We start from the raw sequence: 22,640 nt of genomic DNA, 5'->3' as shown, positions 1-22,640 counted from the left end.
ATTTACAAGATTAAAGCTTTACCCTTTTCATGTGGCTTATATCTGCCCGCTAGCTAACAATTTATGATTAGATTGTTGAATATTATATACAATTACTTCTATTAACTTATTCCTTTTGTTGACTTTGAGAATCACTACAAAAAACGATGCAATTGTGGCGGTTTTATAATGGCGGTTACACGAAACCGCCACAATACACAACATATTACGGCTGTTTTCAAACCGCCATATTATGAATTTACAAAATAAGACAGCGATTAATACAATCCCCTGTTTATACTCTCATAAATTAGAGAACTCTGCCCCGCCTTTCCTCCACTATCTTGCTTCCAGTAAACCCTATTTTTTTTATCCAATTTGCCTCTGTCTCACAGATCGCCAAATCGCCATAGCCGGTGACTCCCTCTCCTCTCTTAATCTCTCACTTCCTTCTCCTCTTCTCGACAGCTCTTCAATAAAGCTGGCAAGAATTTCGCTAATCTTTGTCGTTCCTTTGATATATGTGGATCAATTCACCTAGGTACTCTCTATTTCCCGTTGCTTTTGCTTATGTACGTATATATTTATGTGGATATACGGTTACTTTATTTTTTCACTGTGCCTCATTATGTAGTTGTTGGATCTGTGCTTAGCTTGCTACTTTCGGAGATTTTTAACATCTTGTGCTTTTAGGAACATATTGTTTTGTAATTGAAATTTTCTAGATTTTTTTTTTGTGGCTTGGTTAGAACTTATCTATCAGTTTAGGGTTAAGAGAAGTGAGAATCCTTAGGATGTGTGTAATTTAAACATGAACAGTTGATTCCAATCAAAATAAGCAAAAAGAGGTTGTGAAATAAAAAAGATGTAAAGAAAAAATTTCAAACTTTGAATATTTGACGATACTTGTTTAAAAGAATTAGCCTTGATTTGAAATGTGAAAATGAGAACTTGTGTGTTGCTTATTATGTGTTGCTTAGTAAGTGTCATTTCTATTAATTTTGCTAGATGAAAAGTAAAATTAATAACTTGGTGTTTGAAGTTGGCACTTCTTTTTAAGATTGACGACTAGAAGTTGAATTTGACACTTTTTTATAAGGATTACTGATTGCATTTCTATTATTGGGCATTTGAAGATGTATTAGCAGTACGGAGCAGAATGTGTATAGAGGATATATAAAGGTCTTAATTAGTTTGGGATTGAGAATTAGTCAACTGGTTATATCAAAAACTGTGTGAGGAGTGATTTTCATGGTCATCTACTTCTGCCATATATTATTATATGAGTTAAGGAACTTGAATGATTGAATATGCTGCTTGAATTAATTTTAGTATCATTTACTAGAATTTCCCTTGTTAAAGAATAGTCCAGACATATATATATATATATATATATATATATATATATATATATATATATATCCATCTATGACAAGAAAAGAAAAAGAAAACAGAAAGTGTTAGCTCTTTCTCGCTCTCTTGATTCATTATCGCTATTGAGAGGGGGGTTTGATAAGACGTGGAGGAGTATACTTATATCACAAATTATGAAATATGAGATACATTGACATTTATATGGGTTGTACGATTTTGAAAAGATGATTCTCACAGATAGTTATGTCTAAAAGTGACAATATTATCACAAGTGACCACTCATTATTTAGTAAGGGATTTTTATCAGATGAAGGCCTGCAACATATGTTGGATTTTTATCATTAGTGTCCTTTTTGTTTTGATTTGGTTATTGATGCTAATTGCAGTTTATTAGCTGGTGTATGTATTGTTAGTGTCTTTTAGGTTATATCCATGGTTTTGCTATCTTGATTTCTTGGATTTTTACTCTATTGGTGGAAAATTAAATCTAGAGTTGTTGTTTGGAGGTTTGATGATGCTGCTAATTTCTAATCTGATAGCTCTCTAGCTTGTAGATAATGTTGCGGATGCAGTTCGGGCACTTTAAACACACGATGCTGCAAATTGTCTTGCGGAGGTTTCGCGAGTCTCGTTTGTGTTTGTGCTCCAAGGTAAATACGTTCTCTTCCTCTTTTGTGTCTTTTTTTTTATTTGTGACCTGCGTACACTTTTAATCTTAAGTATGCCTGGGTCCAATTAAAGTGTAATACTATGTATGTTGTTCCTTCTTCTGTAAAGAAGATTATGATTTCTAATATATCATATGAGGTCACAAAGTAGTCTAACGATGATCTCCTTTTATCTAATATTCAATGTTAGCTTTTAGCAAATATTGGTCACCCCATAAAATTATATAATGTTGCCTTTCAGGTTATATCTTTTGGGAGAAAATATATAGTTTGTTTGTAAAACCACGTTTCAAAGGGAGGGTGCTCTCACAATAAGAGACTATGATCCTGCCTCAAAAGAAGGTTAGCAAATTAAACTTTCAGTATTCTGTTTAGAATAATATTCGGAGGTTGGTGCTAATAGTCTCAATGCAAGCTACTAACTGATTACCTGTCACATATAACCTTTTTTTTCATGAACTTTTTTGCTGTTAATTACTGAATTCTCAGAAATTTTACCTGAAGAGGTTAAATATTTAAAGGACTCTTACAAATTTATTTATTATTAGAAATTATGGTGAACTTACCCCTGTGATTGTTTGGATGTGCAGATACAAATATACTTTTGATCATATTTCTTTTTCCCCTTTCCTCTTCAGCTTTGGATGGTACTGCCCCTATTTATGCGACTCTCAAGCTACTCAAGATCTTACTTGATAAGAGGCAAGTCATATATGCCTGGCTTTATGTTTAAATTACTTTATATTTTGGTGAATGATCACTATACAAATCACAAATATAATTAATTAACACCAGGAATTCTTCCGCATTTTTGCTCTGCTACTAAAAATTCTTTTATGTTTTCAATTACAACACTTAATTCTTGGTAAGAAAAAACTTTTATGTTTTCATTTACAACACTTAGTTATGGCTGGAACTAATTGGAATTGAATTGTAAGCTAACCTCACTCCTCAGAACGCATGCACCAACTTGATAAATATGAACACAAGAAGAGATAAATATTGATTTATTTTTATTAACTGCAAAACTTTTGGGTGGTTGCATCTGTACATGACTTGATTATATGAATTTTGTTCCCATTTACTTATAACAGTTGATACTTTATATGGAGATAGTTGATGTTATTGTGCTCCGGCTAATTGTAACTAGTGTATATATATATATATATATATATATATATATATATATATATATATATATATATATATGTGTGTGTGTGTGTGTGTGTGTGTGTGTGTGTGTGTGTGTGTGTGTGTGTGTGTGTGTGTGTGTGTGTGTGTGTGTGTGTGTGTGTGTGTGTGTGTGTGTGTGTGAGAGAAATTGCATCTCATCATCTGTCAATCCATGAAGTACATCACATATAAATAACAAAGAACAAGTTTAGGATTTTACAGAATTGTTTTCCTCATGGGATGTAAAATATTACTCCTTGAAACTTAGTTACATTTTATGATGTAATTTTGAAATGCTTATTCGTTTTATATATGATGAATTATTTATTTAGTTGATCTTCTCCTTATATTTGTGTCAAAAGAATTAATATAAAGTAATAATAAATTTGATAGCGTAGGACATGGTGTAAAATAGAATGCAAAAAATGTGAAAAGGAATCATAAATGGAAGAGAAACTACTGGATGTGCTATGAGGATAATTACGACGGTTTGGACCGCCACAGTTTCAATTTGGGATTTATACAATAGTATATAATTGTGGCGCTTTAAAACCACTAGTTTAAACAACATAAAACAGCCACTTTATGTTATATTCAATTGCGGCGGGTTGTGGAAAACCGCCATATCAACTTTGTGGCGCCTTCGATTTCGGCGTTTTCACTAGCCGCCATTAATTATCCTAGTGGTGGTTAAAGACCGCCGTAATACGCACAATTTAACCGCCGAAATTCACTATTTTTTTTTTTATAGTGAATTGAGATAGTTAGTAAGATTAGATGTATATTTTTCACTAATTGGTAATTAGTGCAGCGTTACATATTACACTCCTTCCCTCTAGATTGAGCTATCTTATCGAGTAAATAAATAATGATCAATAACCAACTAACCGATACTTTATCGGATAGGTTATTGATTTAGCATATTTATAAATCGATAACTGAGTTGTCGAAGCGATAATATTTACAATCAAACCGATCGGTACTGTAACGACCCGGTCGTTCGTTCTGGGAGTTATAGCCTCATTTCCCCAATCTATGCTTAGTTATGTATTGTTCAGCTGTGTTGAGTTGTATCAAGTTGGTAGGCTTGGGTTCGGAGTAGTTTTGGAGTGAAATGAGACACTTGGTCTCTTACTTAGAAAGTTAAGTTAGAAAAGTCAATCGGAAGTTGACTTATGAGTAAATGAATTCGGATTTGGATTTTTATGATTCAATTAGCTTCGTTGGGTGATTTTAGACTTAGGAGTGTGTCCGGAATATAATTTGGAGGTCTGTGGTAGAATTAGGCTTGAATTGGCGAAAGTTGGAAGTTTAGAAGTTCTTAGGCTTGAATTCGAGGTTGATTTGATGCTTTGGTGTTGTTTTGGGTGTTTCGGAGGTTTGACTAAGTTCGGGTAGTGATATATGACTTGTTGGAATTATTGGTTGAGGTCCTGAGGGCCTCGGGTGAGTTTTGGATAGGTTTGGGTTGTGTTGCGCTCGTTTTTTCGTATGTTTCGATGTCGTTTCTTCAAGCATAAATGATATCATATTGAACAAATGAGCTCTGATTTCTTTTTTGATTGAAGCATTAGATCCGTATCGTAATTACGGATCCGTAGCAAAAAGAATCGTCAAATTTGGACATTGTATGAGGCTTTTATGGTCATTTTATTAAGAATTAGGTTGCTAGATTTGTTTTAGATTAATTACGGAATTGCCACTGACGGCGTATTTAAAAATCTGCACTATTTGCAAATATTGAAACCAACATATCTCCTTCATTATAAGGTCAAATTGAGAGATTCAAAATCCTAACATGACTAATATTTCACAAGAAATCTATTGGAGGCATAAAAAGCGAGTTTCGGGATAGTTTGGCATGAGAAACGAGGGAGAATAGCTGACAGAAAAATATATAAAATAAGGGTTTGTTCATTCGGTTATATTTTGAGTTGGGGAGCTTGGATTTTGGCGGTTTTGGAGGCAATTTTTACCATATCGATTGGGATAAGTGTTCTCTACTCGGTTTTGGTTGTATTTCAAGAATCCATCTTCATTTTTGGGATTTGATTAATAATTTTAAAGTGAAATTGAGGGAGTTAGGGATTGAGTTTTGGAGAGTTTGAGGTGAGAATTTGAGGGACCAAACAGAGTCGGATTTCGACGAATTTTATATGGTTAGACTCGAGAGAGAAAGAGATTTCTAATTCTGTCATTTTTGACTAATTTCGAGACGTAGGCCCGGGGGTCGGGTTATGGCTCTTTTCAAACTTTTGGCCTATTTTTGTAGTTTTTATTGTGGAATTCGATTCTCTAGCCATGTTGATAATATTATTCTGATTATGGTTAGATTCAGAGCTTTTGGAAACTGAGTCCAGAGACGAGGGCATCCTGGAGTAGGATTTTACGCGGTTAAGGTATGTAACAGTTTTAACTCTGGCTTTGAGGGTATAAATCCGGAGAATTTGATATCATGTGATTGTCTAGAGGTGATACCCACGCTAGGTGACGGGCATGTGGGCGTTTACCTCGAGGGATTGAGACTTGGTCTGTCTCGTGGGGTCTCATGGCCATCAATGTGTTTACATAGTTACTTGTTGTTGAACTTGTATGCCTTCATGTTAGAGATCATGCTTAGGCTTTATTCATGCTCACATTATTTGCATTCAGTCATAGAAATTATTGTACATGTTTACCTCAGTCGCTATTATTTTGCTGATATGCTATGATATTTGATGTGGGCTCTTTTCCCTTATTTGTTGATGATGGTGAGGCTAGAGAGGTTCATGACTGAGTGAGGCTGAGGGCCTGTTGTGAGATATTAATACCATAGCGTGTGAGTTGTCCGCATAGTACGTGAGCTGACCGTGCGTATCTAGGTATTGATACCATAGCGCATGAGTTGCCCGCGTAGCACGTGAGTTGACCGTGCAGATCCAGCTATTGATATTTATGGCATGTGAGTTGTCCATGCAGCACGTGAGTTGTCCGTGCTTAGCGCTTGGGCTTTGGGAGCCCCTCCGGAGTCTGTACACACCCCTAGTGAGCGCAGAGTGTTGAGTGTTTTGAGTATTGAGTGCTGAGTGCGAGTGATGAGTGATGGAGTGACATTGCTGTGAGGTTGTATTGTTGCTGCATTTATCTGTTAAACTTCTTTGTGGCATTTACTGAGTTATGTAATTTACCTATTTATTTCAACTGTTTTGCTTAGCTCATCACTACTGCTCAGTTCCTCAGTTATTTCTGTTACTACTGAGTCGGTTGTACTTATACTACACTCTTCACTTTATGCGCAGATCCAAGTGAGTTAGAGCACGACGATCGTTCAGTTCAGGCCGGCTATCTATGGAGATTGCAATGTAGCTGCTAGCGTCTGCAGGACCTTGTTACTCCTTTGTCATTTCTTCTTTTGGATTGCATTGACAGTTAGACACTTTATATATCTTAGTTTATAATTTTAGACGCTCATGACTTAGTGATACCCCGATGTTTGGGGCTCGTTTATGTATTTTTCCATATTATATTTAAAGTTGATTTAGTTTATGAAAATATTTAAATGTTGAAATATTTTATTAATTTCTTATAATCGTTTTAGTAGCAATATTTTGGAAAGTAGGCTTGCCTTATAACATGATAGGCGTCATCACGACCATGATTAGATTTTGGATCGTGACAAGTACCCAACCTTAGTATTTTCTGATAGCCTCATGGGAGTTGACAAGATAGTCCTAGAGTGGCAACTAGGTTTTGTATTAAGGTTTGAAAGAAACATTTGGACTCATGTTATTTAATTCCAAGTCCCTCAAATAGAAAAAAGAAAAAAAAAAGGTTCCAGTCAAAGAATTATAGTTTGCTTACCACAATTGTGCCTAGGATTGACCGATTGAGGGATATTTTATGGAGAAATTATCAGTTATGTCAGCCCAAAAATAAGTTAGTACATGTAATATTCTTCAAATTTATAAAAGTTTCAAGACACGCTCAATATGAAATTAAATTCTTTTTTTCTTGTCTTGAGTGCATAAAAAAAGAAATTTATACTTCTATTACGGACTTAAACCCTTGTGATTGACTTTTGAGTTACTTCTCTATTTATAAATAATTGGATATACAAATAGGAAATATTAATAATTTTAGTATTTTTAATTATTAAAAATGAGTATTATTAAATACTTGTTAAATAAAAAAAAGGAAGCAAGACACCTAAGATTTGGGCCTAAAGCCCATAGAATGATCTATTGAAAGACAAAAAAAGGAAAATGCTTAAAGCCTTACAGCTAGTTTGGATGGTTGTTATGTATCGTTTTATATTGTATCATGTAGTATTGTATTTTATTATACTGTATCGTTTTGATGTATACAATGTTTGGTTAGATTATATTATTTTCCGTCGTTTCATGATGTCATGCACCAATAATATAAAGAATAAACTTGCAATATTATTAAAAAAAAGTAAGGAACGAGGTAATATTATTATATAAAAGGTTGGGTAAAGGATAAAGTAGGATTAGTTAATAATAAAAAATGGCAAATATGAGAGAAAAAATAGCAAAACGACGTGACCATACCAAATTGGTTGTTTCATAAAGTGGCACTTTTCATTGTTACGTAATAATGGGTTTAAACGATACGATACAATAAATTTAAGTAACAATAAAAAAAATGTATTTAAAGTAACAATACGATACGATACAACATATAACAACCAGCCAAACAAGCTGTTAGGAGGAACGAGAGACAAGTGCCGGAAACAATTGCAAAGAATTCAACACAAAAAAAAAAATCAAGGAGCAAGAAACAAAGGCAGCGTTGCTTCTCCCATCGAAGTAAACACGCAAGACCTTCTTTAGGCCACGACTGAGATAATTCTTTTTATGAGATTGTAAGTTATAACATCATTATACACTAGAATCTAATACCCTAATGGGGGTAAATTCATAGGAAAGTTTGAAAGAAGAAATTGAGGTGAGTGGATATAACCATTTACTAAAGTGCTTCTACTCACAAAAATATGCCCACAAAGTGTGCGATAAAATATTTTAAAGAGTCAACATGTGCTTAATTGGAACGAGTGAGTACATGTTGACTAAGTTTATTCTAGTTAAAGCTTATATATTTACTCGAGAAGTATAAGCGTCTATTTTGCATATTTTTATGCTTTATTATATAATCTTACATGTTAAAGATTCAAAAGTTAGAGAGAACTTTTAAAAGTACTTTGAATAATTTAATTTCATGTTTATGATATGTATACACTCAAGAATATTATTATGAATATTGATAGATCACTTTCAAACAAGATTAGACTTGAAAAGTCACAAGAAGAAGGTTTAGAAAGAAAAGATTTTTGGGAGTATCCTCTATTCTTAGAAGAGGTCATTGTCCAGGCCGTGGATCCTAAGCAAGACATTGACTTTCTGAAACTATTTGTGCCAAATTAGGGGGCACACGAGCCAAGGGTCTCGTTGCTGAGAATTTGCCTAGTCAGTCTAAGGTATGATACATGAGCACTAAGAACCATGAAGCGAGTGACACTTCGTGAATTGGGCCTATTCGATCAGGTCGGGATCGAACCCATGCCGATCACACAGTGACTACGACAAAAATAAGTCAGGATAGTTGGAACTCTCAAAGCATAAAGTGAAGTATTTTTTTATAAGAAAGAAAAAGAAAAGAATTTCTTTTAGAATATTCATAAACTGCTGTTACGCAATTATTTTAGAATTGTTATTAGAAACTTTATGTTTCCATGCATTTAGAATCTCTGCTTGTAGTTTATATTTTATTAAGTCTCATTCTTTGCTTTAATGGGGGCTTGTTGAGACTCACTGAGTATAATGGATGGTACTGACGTTCTCTTTTGGGAACCTACGTTGGTCTGCGGTACAAGATAGGAACCGATTTTGCAGGCGAGTAGGCTACAGGTTAGGACTTCCCTCTCTTCCGTTGCTATTGGTGAGCTTCACTTTTGTTCGTGGAGTATTCCTTTGAGTAATCTTATTTAGTTATTTCTATGTTTACTTGGAGAACTAGCCAGGAAATCTCATGTCCTGAGCAGTGCGTCAGTTTATCAGTAGAGGCTTCATAGACACAGCCGGCGGATTAAGATTCAGATATTTTTTTATAATAACTTTGCATTATTTTAGTAGTTACTATGAATAAAGTTTTGGAGTTGGTTTATTTTAGATATTTAAATTAATTAAAAATATTTGGTTATATTGTCTTGCTGCATATAAAATTTAAAGTTATAGTAGATTTGATAAGTGTAGATAGTTCGCTCGGTCAAGTTTAGTGATCGGGTTCCGGTCACGGCTTGTTCAGAAAATGGGTCGTGACAAATTTGGTATCAGAGCCTCGGGTTTATGGAGTCCTAGTGGTCTATGAAGCTGTGTTAGTAAAGTCTTATTTATGGTTATTAAGTGCACCATACTTATAAATGGGAGGCTACCAGTATTTAGGAAAAGTCTCATTTTTTTTTCATACTTTAGATCGTGCAGTAAAGCCTACCTCTAAAAATTATCTAATGTATTTGTTTCTCTAAAACTCGTAAAAATGGCTCGTACTCGCAACTCTGACACCGACACTCAAGATGCTGCTCAAGAAACTATTGCTACTATTATGGTTTAAGGTAGAACTAAGAATGATTCAACTTAGAAAAGCAAGGGTGAATCCACAAAGGGGGTTCAAGTACCTCGGGTTGAACATGAAGAAGGAGTGGATCGTGATGAGCAAGTACCCCAGGATCCAATGCCACCCCCAATAGCAGTTCCAACTCAGACAGTTATATCTCCATAGATGGGTCAGATGTTTAATGCTGTCAAAAAATGCTATGGTGATGTTTAAAGCCTTCATGTCCAACAAGAACGAGAGGGGTTAAGATTCCACCTCAATTAAATAGACAGAACAGTTCTGAGTCCTCAAGAGAGAATGAATTTTTGAAGCTAAGACGTACATTGTTCCGTGGTACTATAGTTGATGAAGATCCAATATTGTTGCTGGAGGCTGTTAAGGAAGCCCTCCGAGCGATGAAGGCATTTTATGATGAATCTATGGAGCTGGCTGCCTACCAGCTTAGAGATGTGGTTGGCTCTTGGTTTGAGATGTGGGAAAAGAAAAGAGATGAACATGATGGTCCGCCTACTTGGGAAAAAATTGAAGAGGCCTTCATGGATAATTTCATACCAGAAGAGGATAGGGAATTTAAGGCTACAGAGTTCGAGCAGCTAAAGCAAGGGAATAAAAGTGTGCAAGAGTACTACATAGAATTCATAAGTTTGACTAAGCATGTTCCTCACATGGTTAAGACAGAAAAAGCAAGGATCCGTAGTTTTTTTGGTAGTTTGTCTTACCACATTAAGGATACTACATCAACTGCAGCAGTAGAAATGACAACTTTCTCCTCTGTTGTCGGTTTCCCCAAGCACTTAGAAAAAGACAGACAACAAAGGAGAGAATAAAAAGTGCATAACAAGAAAGACCGGACAATGAATGGGTTTAGTGGTACATCCAGCGGAGAAGGAAGGGGTTCCTTTAATATGGGGTCATTAGTACCAGCTCAGTCCATTCATCAGTTAGGTGGTGGGTCTTTCTTCAGACGTACTCAGAGTTATAAAAACCAGTCTCGCCAGAATCAGAATTTTAGGACACCATCCTCATATAGCCAGAGTCATGTTGAGCAGTATTCAAAACAGCAAGGTCTTCGTGGTACATGTAAGCGGCAACATTTAGGCCAGTGCAAACTCGGGTTTCACTGTTGCTATCAATGTGGAGACAATGGTCATATAAGGCAAATTGCCCAAAGTTGCAACGTAATTTTAGTGGGGGGTCAACTCGTCCTTCTAGTTCCTCAGCTACTACAGTTGCACCACCTTAGGCTCGTGGTTCTCATAATCAGGTCGAGCATGGATCATGCAGAGGTGCAGATCGAGTTACTCAAGGAGGGGGATAACCCCATTTGTTTGCTACACTTGATTGTCAGAGTGTAGAGGAATCTGCAAAGTTATTACAGGTATACTTATAGTTTGCTCACATAATGGTTATGCCATAATTGATCCAGGTTCAACGTTTTTGTACGTGACTCCATACTTTGATTTTAACCTCGGGCTAGAAACTGAACAACTTAGTGAGTCATTCCTAGTATCTACTCCAGTTGGTGAGTTAGTGTAAGGCACAAGAGTCTATAAAGGTTGAATAGTTTAAGTCCAAGGTCACAGCACTAAGGCCGATCTTATAGAGTTGGAAATGGTGGATTTTGATGTGATCATGGATATGGATCGGTTGTCTTCCTGCTATGCCATGTTAGATTGTCGTACCAAGATAGTCAGGTTCTAATTTTCAAATGAAGAAGTCTTAGAGTGGAAGAGTGGTTCATTATCGCTTGTAGGTAAGTTTATTTCTTACCTTAAGGCACAACGAATTATCAGTAAGAGGTGTCTCTCCTATTTAGCTCACATCATTAATCCAGAATCAGAATTACCAGTTCTTCAGTTTGTGCCAGTTGTTAGAAAATTTCCAGAAGTTTTCCCAAATGACCTTCCCGGACTTCCTCCTGAAAGAATCATAGACTTTGGCATCGATCTTATACCAGGCACTTAGCCCATATCTATACCTCCTTATAAGATGACACCAAGAATTGATGATTTATTTGATCAACTTCAGGGTGCAAAGTACTTTTCAAAGATAGACTTGAGATCAGGGTACCATCAGTTGAGAATCAAAGAAGAGGATATATCTAAAACAACCTTTAGAACTCACTATGGGCACTATAGATTTCTAGTAATGTCCTTTGGCTTGACAAATGCTCCAACTGCATACGTGGACCTCATGAACAGTTCCTTGATACCTTTATTAATGTTGTAGACATATGATTTTTGATCATCCCCGAAATTTCACCTATTTTAGCGTAAAATATTTAGTCTAGGCCTAACCTCAATATTTTAAATAATTTTAACTCTTTTACTTTATTTCGTCACAAAAAATGAAAATTACAAAAATATTTTAGTTTACGTATCTTTCGTATATTTAAATAAAAAAATATACAAAAATAGTACCTTGTCTTTATTTTTTATATAATCTTGAAAATACAAAAAAATAGGTTCATTAATATTTTGTAGTCATTTTAAATCTTGAAAAATACAAAAAATAGTTTTGTTTTAACGGCCAGTCTTATTTTAATGGTTATTTTACTTAAGTAGGATTAATTAATAAATAAGATCGTATTATTAGGCTCGTTCGCGAAAAGAATAAAAACTTGGGCTCGAGCAACCCATTTTTAAGCCTAATTTTGGACATAACCCATAATTCCCAAGCCCATAATTTCTAGGCTCATACCCCTAACCTAATTCATATTCATATATAGTAACTACACCTAAAAACTGAGGGGAGAGGGCGTTTTTCATCAGCAAAAAAGATCCCCCATCAGATTTTGTCTTCCTCTCCATTTCAAGCAAAAAAGACCTCGGAGCAACTGGGGGATCTCTCACGAAAAAGAAAAAGGGACGAGCATTCCAAAATTAGAGATCAATAATGGCTTACATATTGGATTTTGTACTCTACGATTACACCTTGTGAGCTAACCTTTGCCAAGCTTATTAAATGCTCTGTGTTTCAACCACTATTTTGCCATATTTTCCGGCGAAAACCAACCAAATCAGCCCTGAAAAGAGCCGAAACAACAACTGAGAGACACTGCAAATTCCACTGAAAAAATCACCTCAAAACCAATGCAAAAACCAGCCCGAATTCACCATCCCAAATCTGGTTGAGTTGAGTCATTCGGCGTTCCGATTCCGGTTCAATTTTAAGGTCCGTGGCTCAATTGAGGACTGCTATTTTTGGATACCCTTTTGCGATGCACATGTTTTGAAGATTTTCAGCAATTAAGGTGGCTCTTTCTCTTTTTCACCACTTTAATTCATTTCTCTATGATTCGGGTATTTCAGATTTATGTCACTATCCATGTCACTGTTGCTTTAATGTTTTACCTTTTATGCGTGTCTGCTTTGAGTTTTTATATATTATTAGTTATAGTTGGTTTTATGAGTTTGAGCCTTTGTGTATGTTACTTCAAATCTGTGTTAGTATGAGAATTTGGATATATAAGCACTAACTTGAAAATTGAGAGTTTTAATGGTATTTCAATTGTTGGAAGTTCGCATCTCTTGTTGTTCTTTTTAAACCATTTTATTGCTTGAATTACTTTTGGTTAATATTGAAGATTTTGACAGAATACTGAATATTTGATGCATTCAAAATGAATGTCTTTCCTTCGTTGTCTCACTTGATCATTTAATAAAGTTGAAGGAACGAGAATTTTGGGCTTTATGTTCCAAGGGTAGTTGTTGATTAGCTTCTGGAAACATTGGTTGTCTCTGCTTGGTAATTACAGTGACTATATTATCATAGCAATAATAGTCTGCATTAGTATTAGTTCAAAAATACGTAGTTGCTTTAGATGCGTAATTTAAATTACCTTCCTAAACTCGGGTGTGCATTTATGTAACCCAAATCCAAATCTAAACAACTTCAAATAAAACGTGTCATGGACCGCGGGTGCATTTATGTGACATGGTTCAAGATGTGCTTTAGACGACGTTGAATCTTTCTAAAAATAATTAATAAAAGCAGTTACAAAGTTAAAATTGAACCATAGGCTAAAACATGTATCAAAATCAAGTAAATAGGCCAAATATAACAGTTGAGCGACTGTACTAGAACCACAGAATTCGGGAATGCCTAACACCTTCTCCCGGGTTAACAGAATTTCTTACCCGGATTTCTGGTTCGTGGACTGTAATACAGAGTCAATCTTTCCTCGATTCGGGATTTGAACCGGTGACTTGGGACACCACAAATTATCCCAAGTGGCGACTCTGAATCTTTAAGTGAAATAATCCCGTTTTGATTGTCCTTTAATTGGAAAAACCCCCTTTATACTCCCTCTCGGGGGGGGGGGGGGGTGCAGGATACCTTTATTATTTTGTTTATAGATGATATTTTGGTATACTCTAAGATCAAGGAAGATCATGCAGAACACCTCAAGATAGCCTTGCAGACCTTGAAGGAGAATGAACTTTATGCCAACTTTTCAAAATGTGAGTTCTAGTTGCAGTCAGTGCATTCTTAGGCCACATTGTATCTAGTGAAGACATAAAGATAGACCCTTAGAGGATAGAAGTGGTCAAGAACTGGCCAAGGCCGACAACGCCAACCGAAATTAGGAGTTTCTTGGGGTTAATTGGTTACTATAGAAAGTTTGTAGAGGGATTTTTCTCACTTGCTGCTCCATTATCTAAGTTGACCTAGAAAGCAATTAAGTTCCAGTGGTCAGACGCTTGTGAGCAGAGTTTTCAAGAGTTAAAGAAGTGGTTGACCACTACACCTATGTTAACCTTGCTGACAGGTTCGGGTGGGTTCACAGTGTATTATGATGCTTCCAAAGTTGGTCTTGGTTGTGTTCTTACGCAAGATAGAAAAGTTATTGCTTATGCTTCTTGGCAGTTAAAGAATCATGAGAAGAATTAACCCACACACGACTTGGAGCTTGCAACAGTGGCATTTGCGTTAAAGATATGGCGACACTACCTATATGGCGAGCATTGTGAAGTATTTACAGATCACAAAAGTCTCCAGTAAAATTTTTGTGGAGTAATCATGATTCAAAAGAGGCTACGTGGGAGGTAAACCCCTGTGATTGACTTTTGAATTACTTCTCTATTTATAAATATTGGATATAAAAATCGGGAATATTAATAATTTTAATATTATTAATTATTAAAAGTGAATATTATTAAATACTTGTTAAGTCAAATAAAAAAGAAAAAGCAAGACACCTAAGATTTGAGCCTAAAGCCCACAGAATGATCTATTGAAAGACGGAAAAAAAAAGGAAAAGGCTTAAAGCCTTAGGAGGAACGAGAGACAAGTGCTGGAAAACAATTGCAAGGAATTCAACATAACAAAAAAATAGATATTTCAAGGAGCAAGAAACAGAGGCAGCGTTGCTTCTCCCATCGAAGTAGTCACGCAGGACCTTCTTTAGGCCATGACTAAGGTTATTCTTTTTATGGTATTGTAAGCTATAACATCATTATACACTAGAATCTAACATTCTAATAGGGTGAATTCATAGGAAAGTTTTTACAAACCTCAAGAACACCCATTCAGTACGAGTTAGGTTTTTAGTGTTACAAGATAAATTCTTCACTTTTATTGGATTACTATAATGGGTTAAGATTGTTGCAGATAGTAAAGAATTGTTAGAACAAGACCTCACCCCAAAACTTATAAATTTAGAAGTTGAACCTAAAGTTCTTGGGGTTGACAAAAGATTAATACCTTGGGAAAGTTGGACACTTATTGTGACTTATTATTGTAGTATTTGATCGTTGAGTTGATTACAAGAATTGAAACTTACATTATTGCTTGAAAGGACAAATTGAGGTGAATGGATATAACCCTCTACTAAAGTGATTCTACTCACAAAACCATCCCCACGAAGTGTTCGATAAAATACTTTAAAGAGTTTTCGATAAAATGCTTTAAAACTTATATATTTTACTCGAGAAGTATAAGCATCTATTTTGCACATTTTATGCTTTATTACATTATCTTACATGTAAAAATTAAAGAGTTAGAAAGAACTTTAAAAGTACTTTGAGTAATTTTATTTCATACTTATGCTATGTATACACTCAAGAATATTGTTACGAATATTGATAGATGGCTTTCAAACAAGATTAGACTTGAACAGTCACAAGAAAAAGTTTTAGAAAGAAAAGATTTTTGGGAGTATCCTCTATTCTGAAGGGGTCATCGTCCAGGCCGAGGGTCCTAAGCAAGGCGTTGACTTCCTGAAACTACTTGTGTCAAAGTAGGGAGCACACGAGCCGAGGGTGTCGTTGCCGAGGGTGTCGTTGTCGAGGGTGTCATTGCTGAGAATTTGCCTAGCTAGGCTAAGGTATGATACATGAGCACTAATAACCATGAAGCGAGTGGCACCTCGTAGATTGAGCCTATTCGATTAAGTCGGGATTGAACCCGTGCCGATCACAATGTGACTAAGGCAGAAATAAGTCAGGATAGTTGGATCTCCCGAAGCATAAAGTGAAGTATTTTTTTTATAAGAAAGAAAAAGAAAAGAATTTCTTTTAGAATATTCATAAACTGTTGTTATGCAGTTATTTTAGAATTTTTCTTAGAAGCTTAATGTTTTCATGCATTTGGAATCTCTGCTTGTAGTGTATATTTTATTAAGTTTCATTCTCTGCTTTAATGGGGCCTAGTTGAGACTCACTGAGTAAAATGGATGGTACTAACATTCTCTTTTGGGAACTTACGTTGGTCTGCAGTACAATATAGGAACCAATTTTGCAAGCGAGCAGGCTAATGATTAGGACTTCCCTCTCTTCCAGTGCTATTGGTGAGCTCCGCTTTTGTTCGTGGAGTATTCCTTTGAGTCATCTTTATTTAGTTATTCTTTGTTTACTTGGAGAACTAGTCATCTAGTCTCATGTCCTGAGCAGTGCGTCAGTTTATTAGTAGAGGCTTCATAGACACAATCGGTGGGTTAAGATTCAGATGTTTTTTTATAATAACTTTGCATTATTTTAGTAGTTATTACGAATAAAGTTTTGGAGTTGGTTTATTTTAGATATTTAAATTAATTGAAAGTATTATGGTTAAAGTATTACTTTGATACATATAAAGTTTGAAGTTATAAAATATTTTATAAGTGCAAATGATTCGCTCGATCAAGTTTAATGATCAAGTGTCGGCCATTGCTTGTTCAGAAAATAGGTCGTGATAGACTGACAGTACAAAAATTGGCCAATTCATAAAAATTATCAATATTAGACATTTGTAGCCAAAAATGTCAAATATTTACTTTCTTTTAAGTGAGTGTTGTTGGAATATATTGGATACATCTTAAGGAGTTTAATCTCAGTGTTAGGATGATTTAGTAGAGTTTTGAGGCGGTCTGAATTGAAAAGTTGAAGTAGAATATGAACAAGAAAAATGATGATATGTGTATCACACTGTGTATCATTTGTGTTTCACATATATATCATATTTGTATCAGATGTATATCACATGTATATCCAGGTATACCTATGTGTGAGATACATGTATCGCAGAAGGCTCGATTTTAGCTAGTACGAATTTTGATATCAAATCAGTTCAAATCACCTCCAATCTTCTTCAAATTGTGTATATTGACTCGTGTATATATTTTCAATGAATTTCAATCATACCCATTGAAAAATCCTTTTTGCTTAGAAATTTGGAATATATATCTGTCTTGCATTTAATGCTACTGATCACGCTTAAAAATATGGAAGGAGATCTCTGCGTGTGATTTTTGGAGCGAAAAAATACTTAATTATTTGGGTTTTTAATTTTTTATGTACTTGACTAGTTTTGGAAAGTCTATAATTAATGATTAGATATTGGTAAGTTAAGACTTATTTGAGACATCTCCGTAAGATTCCCTTTTTTATTTTTCACAAATTAGAATACGTAACAAAAGCATGAGTTTTTCCACCCACTGACAAATCAATTACATCTAGTCGCATGGTTTGTTTGTACAATAAATCTACATAAATGTGTGTATACGGCTAAATCAAGGAGCCCGATTTCGAAGTCTTAAATAGGGCTTTGAGTCCGAGTCTAGGCGACTCGAAGTGAAGGTCGGACCCGGTTGAAGGAAACACACCTCGAGGAAGCAGATCGAAGGCCTGGCACGACCTACATCGAGGGCAGCATAATCTCGAAAACACTTTAGAAAGAGCAGGAATTTCTCAAGAACACGTGGATCATGACATAAATTATACGATAAGATCTGTATGAAATAGTACAAGTCCGTACTAGATTATTGTACAACTGTACCAATAGAATTCTTTGCCATAATTGGAAATGTACCAAATTAGGGTTTTCTCTTCTTATATAAAGGGGACCCCAATCATCTTGTAAGACACATTATTCACTGCAATAGACTATTCTACTCTGCTTTTCTTGTTTACCGTGCTCAACAAGTGTTCTTCAGCTTTATTATTTTTACTTTATTATTCATACTTGATTGCTCTTAGCTGACCTCGAGAGCCCTAAGAAAGTCAAGCTCGAAGTCCTTATTGTTCTAGCAACATTGGTTTGATTCATCAATTCTTCTTATTTAAACTTAATATTACTTGTATATTCACTAGTATTAGAATAAATCACATATCTTTAAAATCACAAATCACATTTAATTGTTACCCCCATTTTTTAAGGTAAACAGTTTGGTGTCCATCGTGGGGCTAAAGATAATAGTGATTGTTTTAGTGCTAGTTTTCTGATAACACACGTTATTCTTCACACTTTTTCTTGTCAAAGATTCTTTGATTTCAGGCTTGAACATGTCTAGCACAAAGAATGCACCCATTCACGAGGACGCAGGTCTAAGATAAAATAGCAGTATAGGGGTCGGTGTACCACCCATAAACCCTGAGGGAGTGCCGAATGTGGAGCCAGTTTATATCAGTTTGCATAACACTCTAAACATGGATGTTGGCACAGACCCCGTACGGAATGAACACAGGGAACCCCGACCCAACGGCCAAAGAACACGAGGAATGGAAGAGGGAGGAGTCAGCCTTCAGGTGATATTCGAAATGTTGCAAGCCCAGCAAGCCATCATCGCTCAACTTCAGAGTCAAAATAGAACTCCAAATACAGCCAAACAAGTAAACTTGTGGCGTGTTGAACCAGCACTAGAAAGGCCCGATGAAAATGGCTCGGGAACCGATCCCACAATTATAAAAATGCTCGAAGAGCTCGCCAAAAGGATTGAGAGCGGAGAAAGGAAGATTGAAGAAAATGACAAAAAGGTGGAGACATGTAATTTAAGGGTCGATCAAATACCGGGAGCACCTCCAATTTTGAAAGGACAAGACTCGAAGAAGTTCGTGCAAAAGCCATTCCCCCAGAGTGAGGCTCTGAAATCCATCCCGAAGAAGTTTCGGATGCCAGATATCCCGAAATACAACGGAACCACTAATCCCAACGAGCACATCACCGCATACACTTGTGGCATAAAAGGGAATGATTTGGAAGACAATGAGATTGAATCTGTTTTGCTAAAAACGTTTGGGGAAACGATGTCTAAAGGTGCCATGATTTGGTACCATAACCTACCACCGAACTCTATCAATTTGTTTGCCATGTTGGCAGACTCATTTGTAAAGGCACATGCCGGTGCCATAAAAGTTGCAATAATGAAGTCTAATGTATTCAAAATAAAGCAAAGGGAGAACGAGATGTTGAGGGAGTTTGTATCCCGTTTCCAATCAGAACGAATGGATTTACCACCGGTCTCCAATGATTGGGCCGTACAAGCCTTCACTCAGGGGCTAAATGAACGAAGTTCGATAGCTTCGAAGCAGTTGAAGCAAAACTTGGTCAAGTATCATGTTGTGACTTGTGGATGTGCATAATAGGTACCAATAAAAAATTAGGGTCAAGATAACCAATTGGGAGCCCGCTCGAGCTCAGTTTATCCAAGCAGGTTACTAGTAAGGGAGTCAGGAAATGCAGACAAGGGGTCAAGATCGAATAAAGAAAGATATCAGCCGTACGTCGAGGATCGAAGGAACATTTCAAGGCGCAACGTACCTTGAAATGATCAAAGAATAGATCGAGGTCAAAGTTCTCGGGGACTCATGAGCAAAACCGGGTTTGATAAACACTTAGAATCGGCAGAGGCACCCAGATTATCGGAGTATAACTTCAGTGTCGATGCCTCAGGGATCGTCTCAGCCATTGGCAAAATTAAAGAAACTAGATGGCCCAAGCCTATGCAGACCGATCCTTCTCAGAGGAACCCCAACTTGATGTGAAAATATCATGGTACTCATAGGCACAGGACTGAAGATTGCAGGCAGCTTAGAGAGGAGGTAGCCCAGTTGTTCAATGAAGGACATCTTCATGAATTTCTCAGCGACCAGGCCAAGAACCATTTCCGAGAAAGGGATGCAAATAGGAAGAATGAACTAGAAGAACCTCAGCATGTCATTCACATGATCATCGATGGAGTCGACGTCCCACAAATACCTATATTCAAACGTACCAAAGTTTCCATCACAAGGGAAAAATGGACTCGGGATTACATGCCCGAGAACACCCTTACATTCAGCGAGGAAGATATCGAGGCCTTATCTCAGCCTCACAATGATGCACTAGTAATTTCTATCCTTTTAAATAAAGTTCAAGTTAAACGTGTTCTCATGGATCCAGGCAGTTTGGAAAATATAATCAGGTCAAGGGTAGTGGAGCAGCTTGGGTTGCTCGATCAAATCATACCGGCATCTCGTGTCTTGAATGGCTTTAACATGGCAAGTTAAACAACAAAGGGAGAAATCATCCTCCCAGTCAACGTGGTCGGAACCATACAAGACACCAAATTTCATGTCATCTAAGGTAACATGAGGTATAATGATTTGCTTGGAAGGCCATAGATCCATAGCATGAGGGCGGTGCCATCAACTCTCCTTCAAATCTTGAAGTTCCCAACAAAGGATGGCATGAAAATAGTATATGGAGAGCAACATGCAGATAAGGAGATGTTTGCAGTGCACGACTTGGAATCGGTATCGGCACCATCCACATCGGAAAAGTCAAAGGATGAACAGATGGACAAATAGCAATCACAGCATGTGTCCTCGGTTGAGCCCGGGGGACAAGTGTCCGATGAACAGGTTGCTGAGGATGAAGAAGAAGATTTTCTCACCCCCCGAACCTTCATTGCCCCAGAAGAATTAGATGCGACAAAGTCCACGGTCGAGGAATTCGAGCAGGCCATATTGATAGAACATCTTCCAGAACGAAAGGTATACCTGGGGACAAGGTTAACCCCCGAACTCAGGAAAAAACTCATTTAATTTCTTATCGATAATATTGATTGTTTTGCCTGGTCCCACTTAGACATGACAGGAATCCCACCGGAGATAACCACCCATCGACTAAGTGTTGATCCCAGATCTAAACCGGTGAAGCAAAAGAGGAGACCTTAGTCCGATATAAAGCATGCATTCATCAAAGAAGAGGTAACCAAACTTCTCTCAAGATAGGATCCATTATGGAAGTAAAATATCCCGAATGGTTAGCTAACATAGTAGTCCCTGAAAAGGGAAACAAACTTAGAATATGTGTAGACTACAAGGATTTGAACAAAGCATGCCGCAAAGATTCTTTCCCACTGCCCAACATCGATCGATTGATCGATACTACGGCTGGCCACAAGATCCTTACCTTTCTCGATGCCTACTCCAGGTACAATCAGATTCAAATGAACCTCGGAGGACCAGGAAAAGACTCTGTTCATCACAAAGTATGGTGCATATTGCTATAATGTAATGCCCTTCGGACTGAAGAATGCAGGAGCCACGTATCAACGCCTAGTTAATAAGATGTTCGAGCATCAAATAGGTAAGTCTATGGAAGTTTATATTGATGACATGCTAGTTAGGTCCCTGCACACAGAGGAACATTTGACCCATTTGCAGGTGACGTTTGATATCCTAAGAAAATACAACATGAAACTCACCCCGAGAAATGCAATTTTGGAGTCGGCTCAGGAAAGTTCTTGGGCTTTATGGTATCGAACAGGGGGATCGAGATCAACCTCGATAAAATCAAAGCCATCGAGGAGATCACCATGGTGAACAATGTGAAAGTCGTACAACGGCTGACCGAGAGGATAACTGCCCTAGGTCGATTTATCTTGAGGTCATCAGATCGGAGCCATCATTTCTTTTCCCTACTCAAAAAGAAGAACAACTTCGTATGGACTCCGAAATGTCAACAAGCCTTGGAAGAATTAAAACGGTATCTCTCAAGCCCACCCCTGCTCCATACTCCAAAGGAAGATGAAATGCTCTACTAGTATCTAGTCGTGTCCGAGGTGGTGGTAAGTGGCGTGTTGGTTCGGGAAGAGAAAGGTACACAATTCTCTATCTATTATGTGAGTCGGACCCTAGAGATACTAAAACCAGGTACCCCCATTTGGAAAAGTTAGCTCTTGCATTAATAAGCGCATCTAGGAAACTAAAACCATATTTTCAATGCCATCGTATATGTGAGCTGACCACGTAACCACTTCAAAATGTCTTGTATAAACCCGAATTATCGGGCAGGTTGGCCAAATGGGCCATCGAACTTGGAGGATATGATATCGAATATCAGCCTCGAACAACTATCAAGTCCCAAAATTTGGCGGACTTCGTGGCTGATTTTGCACCTTTCCTCGTGCCCAAAGTAGAAAAGGAACTTTTGTTAAAAATGGGCACGTCGTCAGGGGTATGGACCCTCTTTACAGATGATGCCTCAAATGTGAAAGGGTCCGGGCTCGGCATCGTTTTAAAACCGCCTACGAGCAGTGTCATTAGGCAATCTATCAAAACTTCTAAGTTGACTAACAATGAGACCGAGTAT

At 36.8% G+C, this 22,640-nt stretch overlaps 2 long non-coding RNA genes across 3 annotated transcripts; both read left to right on the top strand.

Moving 5' to 3' along the window:
- The first annotated feature begins 247 nt into the window (after positions 1 to 247).
- On the top strand, positions 248 to 2,735 carry LOC107792719 (uncharacterized). Its single transcript, XR_001649599.2, has 4 exons — positions 248 to 520; positions 1,901 to 2,003; positions 2,263 to 2,363; positions 2,612 to 2,735. It is a non-coding gene; the product is annotated as an uncharacterized LOC107792719 (long non-coding RNA).
- Positions 2,736 to 12,479: 9,744 nt separating this feature from the next.
- On the top strand, positions 12,480 to 18,187 carry LOC142172947 (uncharacterized). 2 transcript variants are annotated; one of them, XR_012702204.1, is made up of 2 exons: positions 12,480 to 13,059; positions 16,526 to 18,187. It is a non-coding gene; the product is annotated as an uncharacterized LOC142172947 (long non-coding RNA). The 2 variants fall into 2 exon arrangements; XR_012702203.1 differs by having other exon boundaries at positions 14,676 to 18,187.
- The last annotated feature ends 4,453 nt before the right edge of the window (positions 18,188 to 22,640 follow it).

This window comes from Nicotiana tabacum, chromosome 18 (genome assembly GCF_000715075.1).
Source record: "Nicotiana tabacum cultivar K326 chromosome 18, ASM71507v2, whole genome shotgun sequence".
NCBI classification, from domain to species: Eukaryota; Viridiplantae; Streptophyta; class Magnoliopsida; order Solanales; family Solanaceae; genus Nicotiana; species Nicotiana tabacum.
This window is presented reverse-complemented; position numbering and strand designations above follow the sequence as displayed.